This window comes from Chaetodon auriga, chromosome 22, assembly GCF_051107435.1.
Source record: "Chaetodon auriga isolate fChaAug3 chromosome 22, fChaAug3.hap1, whole genome shotgun sequence".
NCBI classification, from domain to species: Eukaryota; Metazoa; Chordata; class Actinopteri; order Chaetodontiformes; family Chaetodontidae; genus Chaetodon; species Chaetodon auriga.
This window is the reverse complement of record NC_135095.1, coordinates 16,889,399-16,904,230: the sequence shown is the minus strand read 5'-3', so window position 1 is coordinate 16,904,230 and position 14,832 is coordinate 16,889,399. Positions and strand designations below refer to the sequence as shown.

At 43.5% G+C, this 14,832-nt stretch overlaps 1 protein-coding gene across 1 annotated transcript in view; it reads left to right on the top strand.

The window, feature by feature from the left end:
- The first annotated feature begins 12,280 nt into the window (after positions 1–12,280).
- usp6nl (USP6 N-terminal like) overlaps positions 12,281–14,832 on the top strand; it is a 73,495-nt gene continuing 70,943 nt past the window's right edge. The window contains exon 1 of the mRNA XM_076722529.1: positions 12,281–12,407. The gene's annotated coding sequence lies outside the window, so the exon portion shown is untranslated. The remainder of the gene's footprint in view (positions 12,408–14,832) is intronic.

The window sequence follows — 14,832 nt, the reverse complement described above, 5'->3', positions numbered from 1 at the left end:
TTATTAGAAACAGGGCTGTGTGGAGAGACGTCTTATTGGACTAGCGACAGGGGAAATAAAGCGCTCGTTGGTTGAGAGGAAGGGTCACGTCCGCAGGTCCACACAGGCAAAACAACAGCCGCGGCCGAGATGAAGGCAATACAGCTTTCATTACCCTGGAAGACCGAACCCGAAACCAAACCTGATCCGATCTCATGGAGGGAGGCGAGCAGACTTTTTCCTAAATGCAGTAAACTCATGAGCAGTGCCACAAACAGCCATAACTACCTGTACGAAAGCTGGACGAGGGGAGTCCCGGTCCAATCAGCGCCGACGGGACCGGTTTTCTGCAGGTTTCACGCCATCGCCACCTCGCCGTCGCACAATTCCCGTACTCGTCGACTCTCTGTGTGACTGAAGACGTGTTGACTGTCCCGCGGGCCGTGTCGTAAACCGCCAAATCTCGCCGAGCCGCGCGGTCCGCCGCCAAGCTTCTTGTCCTCGTTTCGGCGTCGAAGCACAAGAGGGCCGTAGACGCAGAGTTCCTGTGGAGCGGCTCGCCTCAGGGGCTGTCATCGCCGATGCTCGTTGTAATCTTTCTATCTCGTCACTGTTCACTTCTCTGTTCTCCTTCTTTCTTAATTATCTTAAGTGCTATTTATCAAACAATGAAATCTGAAAGGAAAAAAAAAAAATCGAACTTGTCGTTTCTTTGCATTTTGGCTTATGTCAAGTTTTTTGAGGAAGAAAATGTTTGTGTGTTCTCTCTTTCCGTGCCGTAAAAAAGAGCTTGTTGTCTGTAGGATTTATCCAGACTTTTCTTTTTCTTCGTTTGTTTTCTGGGTTTGTTTTCTTTCGATGCTCAAAAAGGTTTTCAGTAGTTTCAAAGTTATTGTCTTGAGAGAAGCCAAAGTCAATGCATTTCAGTGGATCCTGTAAGCGTGATGTATGTTTGTTTGACAACACTTCGAAATCTGTCACTGGATGGGATTTAAAAAGTACAAAAAATGCAGGCTTTCCTATTTCTACAACTGATTGTACTTATGCATTTTGTACCAGTGGAATTTTTTATACTGGAGATTAAAGGATACAACAAAAAAATCTTAGAAAAAAAGCTGTCTGGCCTGGTGGTGTGGCCTGACCCTGACTGGTCCCCGAGTATGATTTCTAGCTGGCATCGAGGAAGTTGGCTTTTGATATAAGATTTTCTAGAAGATCTTTGGCTTTATTTCTTCTTTTTCCTCACCTTGAGTGTTGTTCTTTCTTTCTTTCTTTCTTTCTTTCTTTCTGCCTTTCTTTCTTACTTTCGTTCCTTTGTTTTGTTTTGTTTTTTTTCCCAAAAACAGAGGGTAGGCGAGTGTCAGATCTTTCATTTCTGCTTTTTAAATAGTTCTAGCAAGTTTGTCTATACAACAGCGGTAAGTTTCATTTGACTTCTGTATTGTGCCGTCTACACGATAAGACAATTATAGAAAAAGAAGGAATAGAAATATTTAGTCACCTTCAGTGGATTAATGTATTAGTTTAATAAAGAGATCAACTAATTAGAACTTTTTTGCTTTTAGCTGTTTAGATTTTTCCGGTTTCTCTGTCCTTCTCTGTGAACTAACTGTGTAGCTGAAGCAGTCAGAATTATTTTTGTAAACGTATGTTCTTGTGTGATGCAGTTTTTTGCTTCTGTCTCCTATATTAAACCATTTTTCCTAATACTTGTCTCTCTCTGTGTTGTTATGTTCCAGTGCCTGTCTGATGTTGTACTGTTCCACGACCTCTCCCTGCCATTCTCTCCTCTTCTCTTCCCTTCATGGTCTCTCTCATCCTCTCTTTGCCTCCCCGTCTTCACGTTTTTTTTTTTTGTTTTGTTTTTTTACCACATAGTAAAGTTGACTCCATCCCCAGTGACAACTCACTATGCTGTTCTCACTAAACATAGTAAATATACATCGAAGTGTTTGTATGTATATTACTGTGTAGCCCAAGTCGCCGCGTGACAGTCCAGAAATAAGCCGTCACCCAAAAACTGCCAGAAATCCTGAATTTCAACCAGTGAAAGCGAATTAGCTGGGTCTGTTTTAATTCGTTAAGTTTTCAGGAATAGTTCGACATTTTTGGAAAATACGCTTATTCGTGTTCGTACTGAGATTTAAAGTTCCAGTGTGCAACATTTAGGGGGATGAAATGGTCATAAATATGTTTTGGTTAGTGTATAATCACCTGAAATTAGCTTAGAATGAGCTCTTTATATCTAAGGAGGGAGGGGGCCATGTTTCTACAGTAGCCCAGAACAGACAAACCAAACATTTACTCTAGAAAACACCTAATTTTCTAGATTTTCCTACATGCTGAGGTGTTCAGTTGGTTGCAGTCTGCTTCCTCACCACTAGATGCCACTAAATCCTTCACACTGGACCTTTAAGGCCTGGTCATACCAAAAAAAGTAGAACGCTGCACACTTTAGCACAAGATGTCGCCGTTAAAGGTTGGTGATTCAGGGACTGCTAGTACAGCTAGTTGGTAGCATACTGCAGCTGGCGAGCTAACCACTGATAGCGTGCTATTAGCCAGCTAGGTGCATGCTAGCGCTAGTCACTCACAATAACTCTTGTGCTATTTTCTCTGTATCGCCCCAGTTAGCTCTCCCAGCTAGCAAGCTTGCTAACATTGAGCTCGGTTGTTAACAGGAAAATAAGTTCACGTTTTATCCCAAAGACCATCTGCACCACCCTGCAAACACACCTCACTGCAGCAGCCAAGGTTAGACGGAGGTTATTCGTCGATAAGCTACGTTAGCGTCCTCCATCTTAAGCTCTCCCTTCCCTCAAATGTGCAAATTCACAGCTCAGAGTTCGCCAGAGTTTAACAGCAAGAGACTCAGTGAGGAAATAACACCACACATTCTTTGTGCTAAGCTAAGTTAAGCTAAGCTAACCAGCTGTTGCTTCATATTTGCCGGACAGACGTGAGGACGGTCTCTGTCTTCTCATCTAACTAAAGCGAATTAGCATATATCCCCAAAATGTCGAATTATACCCACAAAGTTCAGCTTTTTTTCCTTCAGTTTGATCAACAAAGCTTTAATCCAGCTGAGAAACGCTCGAATTCGACGTCTCCCAGCTGCTGTGATAAAAGCCTCACTCACTCTGGAATTGGCTGATTCTTTGAATAAGAGGGCCGACTCTGATCGGGGAACAGCTAACGGTTTTCTGGCTCCTCATCGGGGATCGGCCCGAGCTGTCCGCTGTCCTGGGCGAGGCCTGTCCTCTGTATGTCCACTTTGTGTCCGATCCACTCCCGTACTGTCTCACCGTCACAACTGCATCCCCAGTAGAGAGGAAAGAGAGGTCAGAGGTCAAAGTGTTCACCTTTCATTCACAGATACGAAGGATCTGAAGTTGAAGGTTACCTCAGAGTCACTGGGATAGAAGAAGTCTTAAACATGTGGACAGCACTGGCTCAATCGGTCCACAGATTCCTTCACTTTAAACCAAAGCTGCAACCTGCAACGCTCTAAATTTTTAATCTTTATAACTTCACCCGACAAATATCCACGTTGCTGTACATTATGTGCTCTCTGGCACATTATGGTATCTTTTGCTTTCATCACTGCACCAGTCCACGAAGTCTGTTATTAAATATTGATTGTGAGGTTCAGGCAAGGCATACAATAAACTGCCCTCAGCCTGTGGATCCAACCCATGGATAGATAATATTACACCTCCATTATTGTCGGCGTGTGGCCTCTAATTCGAGAACCTGTCTGCAGCTCGGGGTTTTATTCTTTCCGAGGTGTTTTTCTCTTTAATTTTTGCTCTTTGGGTTTTACTCCGTCTTCTAAAAAGCAAAAGCAGCAGGAAGGGAATGTGTTAGACGACGTGTGTGTTTGCAAGCAATAAATGCTGATTTTACACACACACAAACGCCTTTAAAGATTCGGTGGTCCGCCTGTGGAAAAGGTGAGTTTCTGAAGATGACCCTCCATCAGCTGCCGCCCAGGATGCTCCCAGATTCAAGGTAAGGGTCCACACAGTCTGACACAATCTCCTAAACACACACAGATTTGACAAGTGTGGCTGTTTGAAGGCCGACTTTGCCTCCGTCAACACTTCAGTTCTTTCAATTTCACCATTTTTATATCCGGAATTTTTCAAGGATTCAGCAAAGTTTGGTTCTCTCAGAGCTGAAAAGCCTTTGAAGCAGCATTTAGGCTGAGTGACATCACAATGCTGCTTTCCAGATGGATATTTGCACTCATGATGGACACTATCGCCCTGACAATGGACATTTTTCTTAATGTAATTGCAGAAAATTAAATGTGTCCAGTAACTTTGAACACACCACAGCTGTTATTCTGCTACTTTTCCTATTTCGCTCTGATTTCTCAGAGCTGAAAACCTTAAAAAACATGCGACATGAAGCCTCTCAGCTGCGTGGATAACACATGTATGAATCGCACCATCAACATGAGACTATTTATCATGAGCAGACAGCAGTGATACTCGATCAATTCAAAAGTCACGCTCAGTGAAACATCAGAACAGCTAAAACACAGCAGATGAACGCATCACGCAGCTGATCAGCAGGTTATTTGTTAGCGGCTCGTAGCCACACAGCTAGTCTATTATTCAGAGGCAGAATGAAGACGCGCCGCGGGGTCTGAGGACGCTTCAGCCTTCGATCCGCCGTGTTCCTGACGGAAGGCTGGAAGCTTCCTTCCTGAGAGGAACTCTGGGAGAAGCTGGAGAACAGGAAGTTGTTGGTAGATGGTAGAGAGAGGATGAAAGGAAGTGAACTGTTTGATTTGAGCTAATGAAGATTAGCTGCGATGCTACGACTGAGCACCGAGCAGGAAGCCAGATCATCCCCGATGGCGTTAGAAAGGAGGTCAAAGGTCGCCGGAGTTCACACAAAGGGGGCTTTTTTTTGCAGGGTGATATGGTTCAGGAGCGCAGGAAAGGAGCAATTTCACCTGGTCACGACCACGTCAAGGCCATAACGACGACGCCAAGGTCACGAGCAGGACAAGCGTCCGTTCAGGAGGACACGAGGACACTATTCAGCCAGCGCGTTCTCACATTTTCGACCTGATCCACAGCAGCGCCGGTGAAATGCTGAAAATAAAGAGGAATAAAGTGGTTTGACCTCAGGATTAGACAGGTCCTGGTTCTGTCGCCGGCTGAATGGCCTCTTAAATGAATCATTCAGATGATTAGAAACTATTCAGGAACGTCTAAGATCAAGAAGAAGAAGACGTCTTTGTTTTGATTGAACAGCAAAGAAGAAAACTGAACTACAGCACAATAACTCCACCATGCAGTGAATTTAACACAAAAAGCAAAGATTAAATGGAGAAAGCATTATTAGCATTAGCATTATTCTAAAATAATAAGTCACATGCAAACTCTCACGACCTGTTCACTCATTCATCTCCTGCTCAGCCCCTTCAGCACAGCGTTCACTGCCCGTGCGTCCGTTCTGCGCTCGTCGCGTCGAGCTGATCACGTTATCATTAACATCTATTTCAACTTTCAAGGAGGCGAGAGCAAAACAGCTCTTTTTTGTTCCACTTTTGAAACTTCTCTTTGAATCCGCCGGAGCAAATAAGACGAGCGAGAGGCTGAAATTCCAAATAAAGGCTCTCTTTGGTATGCAGGTAATTAAATTATAGTGTTGATCAAAGGGAGGCCTGGGAGAGGTTTTGTCTTTTTTTGTCTTTTTCACATTTTCCCACCATTTCTTACGCATTCCTTTGAAGCGCTGAAGTGACTCATTCCCCTTTGTTAGACAAAATATTCACCGAATTGTTCTGCTTATGCAATGCTTAAGCTTGTTGGCAGAGCGCTGAGGAGGCAGAGGAACACAGGAAACAGGGCTGCTGGAGGACTTCGCGCGTTGCGCCGCTCAGTTGGATGATGCGATGCTGCCATCTTGTGCTGACAAAGTAAACCCTGACGCAGAGGCTTCATTGCATTTATTCAAGTGCTGCACTAAAGTACAACTCTGTTCTTTCTTCTCTGACTCGATTAATTTATCAAAGTAGTTTAAGTTAATGTTACTGTGTTTCTACTTCACTACATTTCAGATAAAGATTTCATCAGCAAATAAAAGTCGATGTGTTCTTACAGATTAAAGCTTTTGCAAGCTGCAACATTAAAGTGATTATAATCCCATTATATAAAACGGGACTCTCTACATCACAAGTGCTTTAAATGTGTTTTGGATTTTAACTCTAATGAAATTTTGGATGCAGGAGTTTTACTTGTAGTACTGTGGTTTTACTACTTTTACTTAATTAAACGACCCGAGCACTTCTTCCACCGCTGCTTGCTTCCTTCTCTCTCCATTATCAGCTTTTCTACCAGGTTTTGTGCAAATATCATGAAATAATCCTGTAATTTGAGATGCAGGAGTTGAAGCCAAATGAGGTTTTTGAGTTCGGGTGGAAACAGTTTCAATTCAGCGTTAACTTCATTCAGTTCTGGGCTGCATGTTGGCCTGTAGTGGACATTTACTGTGACACCACCTGCAGCATGACTGAACAACAACCACCCCTCATTTACCTGTGGGGCACTTCACTGTATTTGTACAAAGAGGAGAGAACAGGTGAGTGTCAGGTGAGACACTGCAAACACTGCAGGTATGTTTGCAGTGCAGACAGCCAGCACGCCTGCAGGTGGTCCAGCTGCTTCACTCGCTCGCGCTCTGAGTCAAGAACTTCAGACTTACTGTTCAAATCCTGCAAATGTTGCACAAGCATGAACATTATTACACACACGGCATGAAGTACAACAACACACAGATCCAGAAATGTTAGACTCTAACCAGAGGTGGAACGTAACTGACTACATCTTCTCGAGTACTTTACTCGAGTATGTCCAATTCATGCTACTTTATACTTTTACTGCACCACAGTTCAGAGGGAAATGCTGTATTTTTCACTCATTTGTCTGACAAATGTAGTTAATTTGCAGATTTTACACATAAAATCTGAAAACAATGCATCATGTTTTGTAAGTTTAGTTACTTTAAAAATATACCTGATAGTATATAAAATAGTTCAGATAAGCTCAACCTGCTACAGTAATGCTAAATGCACAGAATCCATTAATAATAATACCACAATAATGCAATATATATTTTAAAAAACACTCACAGGGGGTGATTTTTTTAACATTATAAGTACTTTCTGTGCATTTTGCTGATAATACGTTTGTACTTCTACTTCAAATCAAACAGTGGAGTACTTTCACAGACTGGTGTTGATGTTTTAATACTTCTTCCACAACTGATTTAAATCAGTGCTTCATTTGTTTTTCTCTGTAATATGAATTCTGTGTGTACTTGTACATAACTGCCAGACACAGAAACACATGTAAACGCTGCAGCACAGGTGACATCGGCCATGTTTTCCTCACATTTAGACAGTACGCACAGCTAAGTTACCCTGATCACGTAGCTTTTCGAGCTGTTCATCCTCTTCATCATGTGTAAACAGGCCTGTCTGTAAAGTGGCCGGCGTGTTTGACCTCCCGGCCTCCTTCAGGGACCTCTGGGAAATGACACACTTCCCTCACCTTCCTCTCCACGGTGCGCCGTGGCGTCGAGCACTCGTAGGTGGAACCGATGTCGAATTTGTTGCAGACAGCAGCGCCACAATCAGCGGCTTAATAAGCCGTGAAATCAACACTCGCAGCAGGGCAAAGCCAGAATCGTGTCCCTCTCATTGCCCCCTTAACATGGTCACATGATGCATTAGGATAACAAATAGGCCGTAACGCCTGACGCTAACAAGGTAAGTGGTGCAGGTCTGCAGCGCTGTCAGATCCTGGCCTGTAAAACATGTTCCATCGCCGTCCTCTGATCAGCTGCAGGCTGCGGTGCTGCTTCCTGCCGCTGAGCTGGAAACCCTCAGCACACTGAGGCTTACTGATTCATCAGACCACACATCCAATCGAATCGTTTGTTTGTGCGCTCCACTGTTTGCTCTTCCTCACATCCTGCATCCTTGACAACTGACGGACATGTCCAATAAATGAATGCAGCATGCTGCAAATGAATAAATCAATGGCTGACTTGGACTGAGTCTGACATTGTTGGAGAAAGTCGATACTCAGCTCAGCGACGCCGGCGCTGCTAAACCAAACTTAACTCAATTTATGAGCCTTTTTAGAGGTCTGTTTGTCGTCTTTGTTCACTTGATTCCTGCGTGTCTTATTGAATCTTTGGGGGCTTTTCGGGCCACAGACACACAGAGATGTGTGTGTTCTGTGTGTTACATTGAATGTAGTGGAATTTAAACTAGACTGAAAACAGTCTGTCCACCTTTTAAAGCCAACAGAAGTGTTAAATACGTCCTTCACTGGACTTCAAGGGAAACTTATTTTAGAGCAAACATAGAAGATAGAGCAGAATCTCTGCAGTAGATAAATACAAAAGTTTGGGCAGATTCCACTATTTTCACACTCTTGACGTCACAGTTTTTGCCCATTGCCTGAACACTTTTTGCAAAACTTGGCTCGGTGTCAAAACTCTACACAAGCAAATAAGACACAACACTGGGAAACAAAGCATTCGCATCTATGTCAAACTGAAACTCTGCCATCAAAACCAAACAGTCCTTTGTCAAAACGTCGCTCTGATGACAAAATGATACACGCTTGCATCATACGAATAAATTTCAGATTAGCAGCAACACACGAGTGTACTTTTTTCGGTTTGTCAGAGCGTTCTGTGAATGCAGAACTGTTTGTTACGCAGTTTTTGTTATGTTTTTTCCCAACAAAGGTTTTCACAACAACCCAAAATGGAAAGTACTGTAATATTACAAATCACATCAACTCAGTACTGTGCATTACAGTACGATACTTTACAGCACAGTACATGCAGTTAAGAGAAAATCAAAAATAACCCTTACCCTAAAAACGCTGACTCGATTTATGTTGATGAATACTTGTCTGTAAGTATTTGTTGCTGCTGGAGACGGATTGGACAATGGTGTAGTATTATGTACTACACTGTACTGTGTGTTTCACAGAACTACCAATTTTTGCTGCAAAGTTAGTCAAATGTTGCTTAGCTGAGGCCTATTTGTGGCTGATTGGTGTTCAGTTTTGTAAGTAAGTGTTTTCAGGTGTGTGTCTGAGTATTTCCAGTCACCCAGTGCGTTTTGTGTTTTGGATGGATGTGTTTTCCCAAAGGTTCCCTGAGATTTCATTTATGAACCAAGTGTCTCATGTATGAAATCGTGTGTAGTGTGCAGGAGCAAGTGTGTTGCAGCACTTTTTGTTTCGGGTCTGGTTACACTGTGTTTAAGGTAAAGTGACAAAAACTTCAAGTTTTGTTACTTTGGTCTAAGCATGTGTCAACAGTGTTCAAGCAACGGGTAAAAACTGTAAATTTGACGACCAAAACTCCTGTTTATGGCACATACATTTAACAAAGGCTAAAAATTGAACTGAATCGAATCATTATTTTCCCACCTGAACTGTGTTTGTGGCCTTGAAGACGTTTCTTCAACAGCATTTACTGCACACCTTCATGTTGGGAAGTAAAAAAAAAAAAAAAGTGAATTCAAGTCAAAAAATCTGCAAAATGTCACCAAAAACATCCTGCTGCGTTCATTTATCACAAGTTTTTTTCAAAGAATCTTCCATTAAAGGAGCCTCCTGCAGGTCTGAAGCCACTCGTCGTGCTGTGGAGCAGCGTTTTAATGAGCTTCTATCATCCACACATGCAACACACACACACACACACACACACACACACATAATGCTGCTGCTGCAGGGTTTGTGCTGTTCTGCTGACCGACAGTAGGTGGCGGTGATGTGCAGAGATGCACAGTTGTGTCCCAGCAAGAGAGAGGAAGAAGACTGCAAGCCTGCAATGCTGGATGCAAACAATTCAGGGTTTGAAGTATTCAGAAAGTCAGCTTTGCGAATGTTTCATGAGGAGGGGGTCGAGCACATCCGTCGGGCCTCGAGGCGTTTTGGTGAGTTCCTCTGAACGACGTCATCACAAACAGGTGAGCAGGTAGAGGGGGCCGTTTGATCCCAGAGGTCCCTCCTCTGTGAGCGCCACGTGACTGCCCGCTGGGTTTGAAGGCATCAGGTGCGGCTCCGGTCGGCACACTGTGCGGTCAATAACGCGGTCTGCCGGGGGGCTTCGGCTGCTCCCCTCTATCAACAGTGTGCTCTCTAATGTAAACAGAGCGGCCCCGTGCCCGGCCCTCATTATACACTCTGCCTGTGTGCTTCAGGCTCCTCGGGGCCTCCGGAGCCGCTGGAACAGAAGAGAAACACAAAACCGCCGACTGAGCCTGAACTCAGCTGCAGAGGAAGTCTGGAGGAAGTCTGCAGGACGCTCGGACAGATTTAAGACCTCAAAGACCTTCTTCAGCAGAAATCTGCCAGAGACAGACATGTCCAGACAGTCCCCGCTCTTCCTTTCCTCTTCTCTCCTTTCCCCTTCTTTCCTCTCCTTTCCTGTCCTGTCCATTCTTTTGCTTTGCTCCCATCCTTTCTTTTTTCTTTTCTTTTCTCTTCTTTGTTTCCTGTCCTTTCCTTTCCTCTTCTTTCCTTTCCTTTCCGGTCGTGTCCATTCTTTTGCTGTACTTTGTTCCAATCCTTTCTTTTTTCTTTCCTTTACTCTTCCTCTTCTTTCCTTTCCTTTCCTCTTCTTTCCTTTCCTTCCCCTGCTTCTCATGTCTTAGTTGTGTGCAGCTAACAGGAAGTCAGATTTAAGACTTTTCCAGGCCTTTTTTAAGCAGGACTCTGCAGCCCTGTCATGCTCGTCCTGGCTTTTCTTCTTCCATTATTTCTGGATGAAATCTGTCCTCTCCCTCTGCTCCTCCTGCAGACACTCGATGTGGAGCTCCTCCACACGTTTTCTGCCTACAGAGGTCAGTGTGAACTTAAAGACTCGGAGCACCGGCGGCCTCAAACACAGATGTACATGTTGCGGTGATGTAATACATCATTTACAAATGAAAGCTGTGGTCACATGACAGATTAGATTACATGTTTATGCTACTGGAGAGCAGATGTATTAAAAAGGCAGCTGAATCAGCACATAAACTGTTGTTTTATGAGAAAATAACTGGTGTAGTGATAACACGTTCACCGCTGAGGTTAACGCCAGACTTTCCAAACACACCCTGCGTTCATAGAAATGAAAGTGGAGGCCGTAAAAAGAAGTTACTGAGTTCATCTGAAGCCTGTAGCGTCACCCTGAAACGTCGGCGTCTGGAGGTACCTGACGTCATTTGAAGCTTTGATTTACATCAGATAGATGGAGGGCAGGTCAAGCCTGAGCGTGCCTGACAGGCTAATTCAGCTTTACATCCACTTCAGCCTGCAGCTTAGATTTTCTATCACATTTACTGGATTATTTAACCGTTTTTTTTACTTCTCAGCTTTAGCTTTGCAGTTTGATGGCACACATGCTGGAATTAACTGTGACGGCCTTTCAAATGGTGAAAACTAACAAAATTATATTGTTGAAAGTTGTTTTCAGCTGCTATTCTTGCAGGAAAATATTTCTTGCAGGTTAATTGATGTTATTATTTGCTTTTTATTGGAAGATTGGAGCTTTTAGGCCTCAGATGTTTCATGACACACTGAAAAATCACGTGAGTTTTGAGGTTTTAGGACAGAAAAAAAACTAATATATTTCTACATTTGTTTTCAGTTGTTATCTCGGTGAATATGCAGCTCAGCCCCCTTGTTTTTAGCCCAGTTCTGTTTCTATATTTATTTCATCGTGCATTTATTTGATTAATTTTGTGTCTAATTCAACATTAGAGAATATATCCACTGTGCTTACACTCATATGAACTTCTATTGGATATTTGATAGTATTATAGTAGTACTGAAGTGATATAAGTAAACACCGTTTGCTTGGAATAACTTGTCTTTAAGGTCTTATTGAACCTTTTATCTGACTGCTGGAAGCTGAGCCGATGTGTTTGTTCCATATGAATTATTTAATTTACTGAAAGTGATGCATGTTGGAAAAATCCCTAAAAGAACTAAAAAACTGTGTTTACTGTTTGTTCAGTGGGGATTATAATCGTGAAAGTGTGGATTGAGTCAGGATCTATATTTTTGTAACTCTGAGCTCCATGAAACGGACAGAAAGAGACAAAAAACCAAACATTTTTCCGCTCATTTAGCGCGTGAGAGGGACGTCGCAGGCCGGACTGAGCGGCAGCTGCGGCAGCGGCAGCGGCGTTAGCGGCAGCGGCGGCAGCATCCACCCGGTGAGGTCAGATCAGCCCGGCGGGCGGCGCATTGCTACCTGGCTGGGATCCTGTACGGAGTTTCAGAAGTGCTCTGGACTTCCTGGTACGGGACCATGGACATTTTCCGCTCCAGTTCGGCCGGGGAAATACCTGCAGCGATGTGATCCGGGAGGACCGTCGAGTTGAGAGCAAGGTGAGGCTCCGTGAGTTTGTTCGCTCCGGTGTTGTTCGCTCGTGTTGGGCCAGATTGGGAACTTGTCGAGCTCCTGAAATGCATCTGTCAGTGGAAACGGTGGCGTTACTGCGGGGCTGAATGACGGTAGCTCATTAACGGTAGCTTTTCAAAGTGAAGCGGAACATGGCGTCGGGGCTTTTGGGACTTTGTTGGGCGCCTGTGTGAATTCATTCGTGTTGTTTTACGTTTACGAAAGAGGCTTTATTGTGTTTTATCATTGTAAAGTTTGTGCTTATTTGTATTCACCGAGGCCTACCTAGCCAAACCCACCGCTGTTGAGCTAGCAGAGTGGAACAAGCCGACTTCCGGTATCGTCCTACAAATTAAAACTCTTATTTACAAGCATATTGTCAAACTGGTTCGGCGCGAAATCTAGCATGTTATTGTCGGTATAAGCTTACAACATACCTCCATATTTGTAATCGAATGAAAACGGACTCATCCCTGAAAGCATTCTGTCATTGTTTACAGTTTTATTTGCTGTCTCCTCTTAGTATTAGTCAGACTATCAGCAGGCCTATTATCAGCAGCACAAGTGTTAACATTTAGAAGAGGTGTAACTTCAGTGAATTTCACACTAAAAGGAAGTTATTTGTAATGCCAAAGTAACCAGAAGAAAAGAAAAAATTTAACTTAACATTTATTTGAAATGTAGAAATAGAATAATTCCAAAATATCTGAGTCAAAATTTGGTCTGAGTGAATATTTTCTTTGAAATGCTAACACCAATGCCTTGAGGTGAACAGTAAAGCTAATAACTTTATTTAAATTAACTTCTGTTAGTGTACCAATGTGAGGCTTCCGTACCCACAAAGTCTTTTATTTTGATTTTCAAGTCGCCTCAATTCCGGTCGTGTTGTGGCTGATTGTTGAAAACTTGACACGATCGAAACCCCCAAGGCTGCCTCCCGCAACGGAATCAATGAGACCAGTGCACCAATCACGGTCTCCGATTGGCTGCGGCCGCGAGCTCTGCGGCTCCTGATTGGCTGCGAGTGCCTGTCACTCACTTTGATGAGCTCCGGGCTGCAGCTGCTGCGTTTGCAGCGTTGAAATGACTCGAGGTGCTCAGTTGTTGACATTGTAAAATAAGAAAACACGCGGGCATGAAGGTGGGCGCGTGGATGCGGGTTTTTCTGCGCTTTTCTTTGAGAAACTTTAGCGCGGTGCGTTTTTTCCTGCCTCGCGAGAGCAGGGATAGTTACCTTTGTAGCAAGGTGCGTTAAGTTACACAGAACTACATTAAAGACGGATATGAGGCGAAGTCATTTTCAAAATAAGAGCGTGAAACGTGTCAGTTCCATATGTTTGTGTATGTATGTAAGCTGTAGAATATATGGAACAACATTGTTATTTTACCAGTGTACATACTGAAGTATCACGTGAAACACAGAGTGAACCCCCATGTTGTAAAACTACATAAAAGAGCTTCATCACAGGTATTCATCATGAGGCTTGCACACTTTAATTCGAGCATTTTAAGGCTTGAATGAAGAATTCAGCATATCTGAACATTTCTAAACAGCTATATCACCAATTTACTGCTGTGTGAAACACATCCAAGTCAGCAGCAATTCACATCAGGGGAATAATCCTCCGAACAACAAAAACAAATGCTGATTTTATTGTGAAAATCGTGGCAGGCAATCATGTATTTTAATGCAGCGGACTTGACAATGGTGCGTCTTTCAATCCTTCCTATCCCGCTTCAGGATAATGCGGCTTAACCAGTCAGGGGCTTTACTGTTTGAAAACACAAGGCATGCAGTGGTAGTATGTTCCCTGGTGCCTGTGAGGTGTTTTTAAGACCCAAAACCTTGTCAGGTTAGAAAGACCTGGGTGTTAGATTAAGTGGAAGGTCATATTTGACCTCCAGCATCAAGCGAAAGTACCACAAACTGAGACAATAATCAGTTGTTTAATCAGAAAAGTATGTTTTCCCCTCCTGAGGGCCCCTGTCGTCTTATCGTCGTTGTCATCTTAAAGAGCTCGGGTTGCCTCTTCCTGGACGGAGCTGCGTTGGTGGGATTCACCGCAGGCTGCCATGAAGCCGGCAGCATGTCAGGATGTGTCAGGGTCAGACTATTCGCCTTATCAGCTGTTATGTGGAGCCATTGTGTCACTGCCGCGCTGCTGAGTTGCGTCTCTGGGATCAGGTCTTTCCAGCTCTGATGCACCTAAAAATTCTGAATATAAACCGCAAACAGAGACGACAGTGACCGCATGAAAAGCTTCATTCTGGGTTTTAGAGTTTTGTTACATGAGTCAAAGTTGCAGCATTTCCTTTGCACATGCAATTCAAACAAGCGACAAATGACCATTTCACAAACTTTTAATTTGTCTGGACGCCCTGCAGACTTCATGTTAGAGCGTCAGACACTGA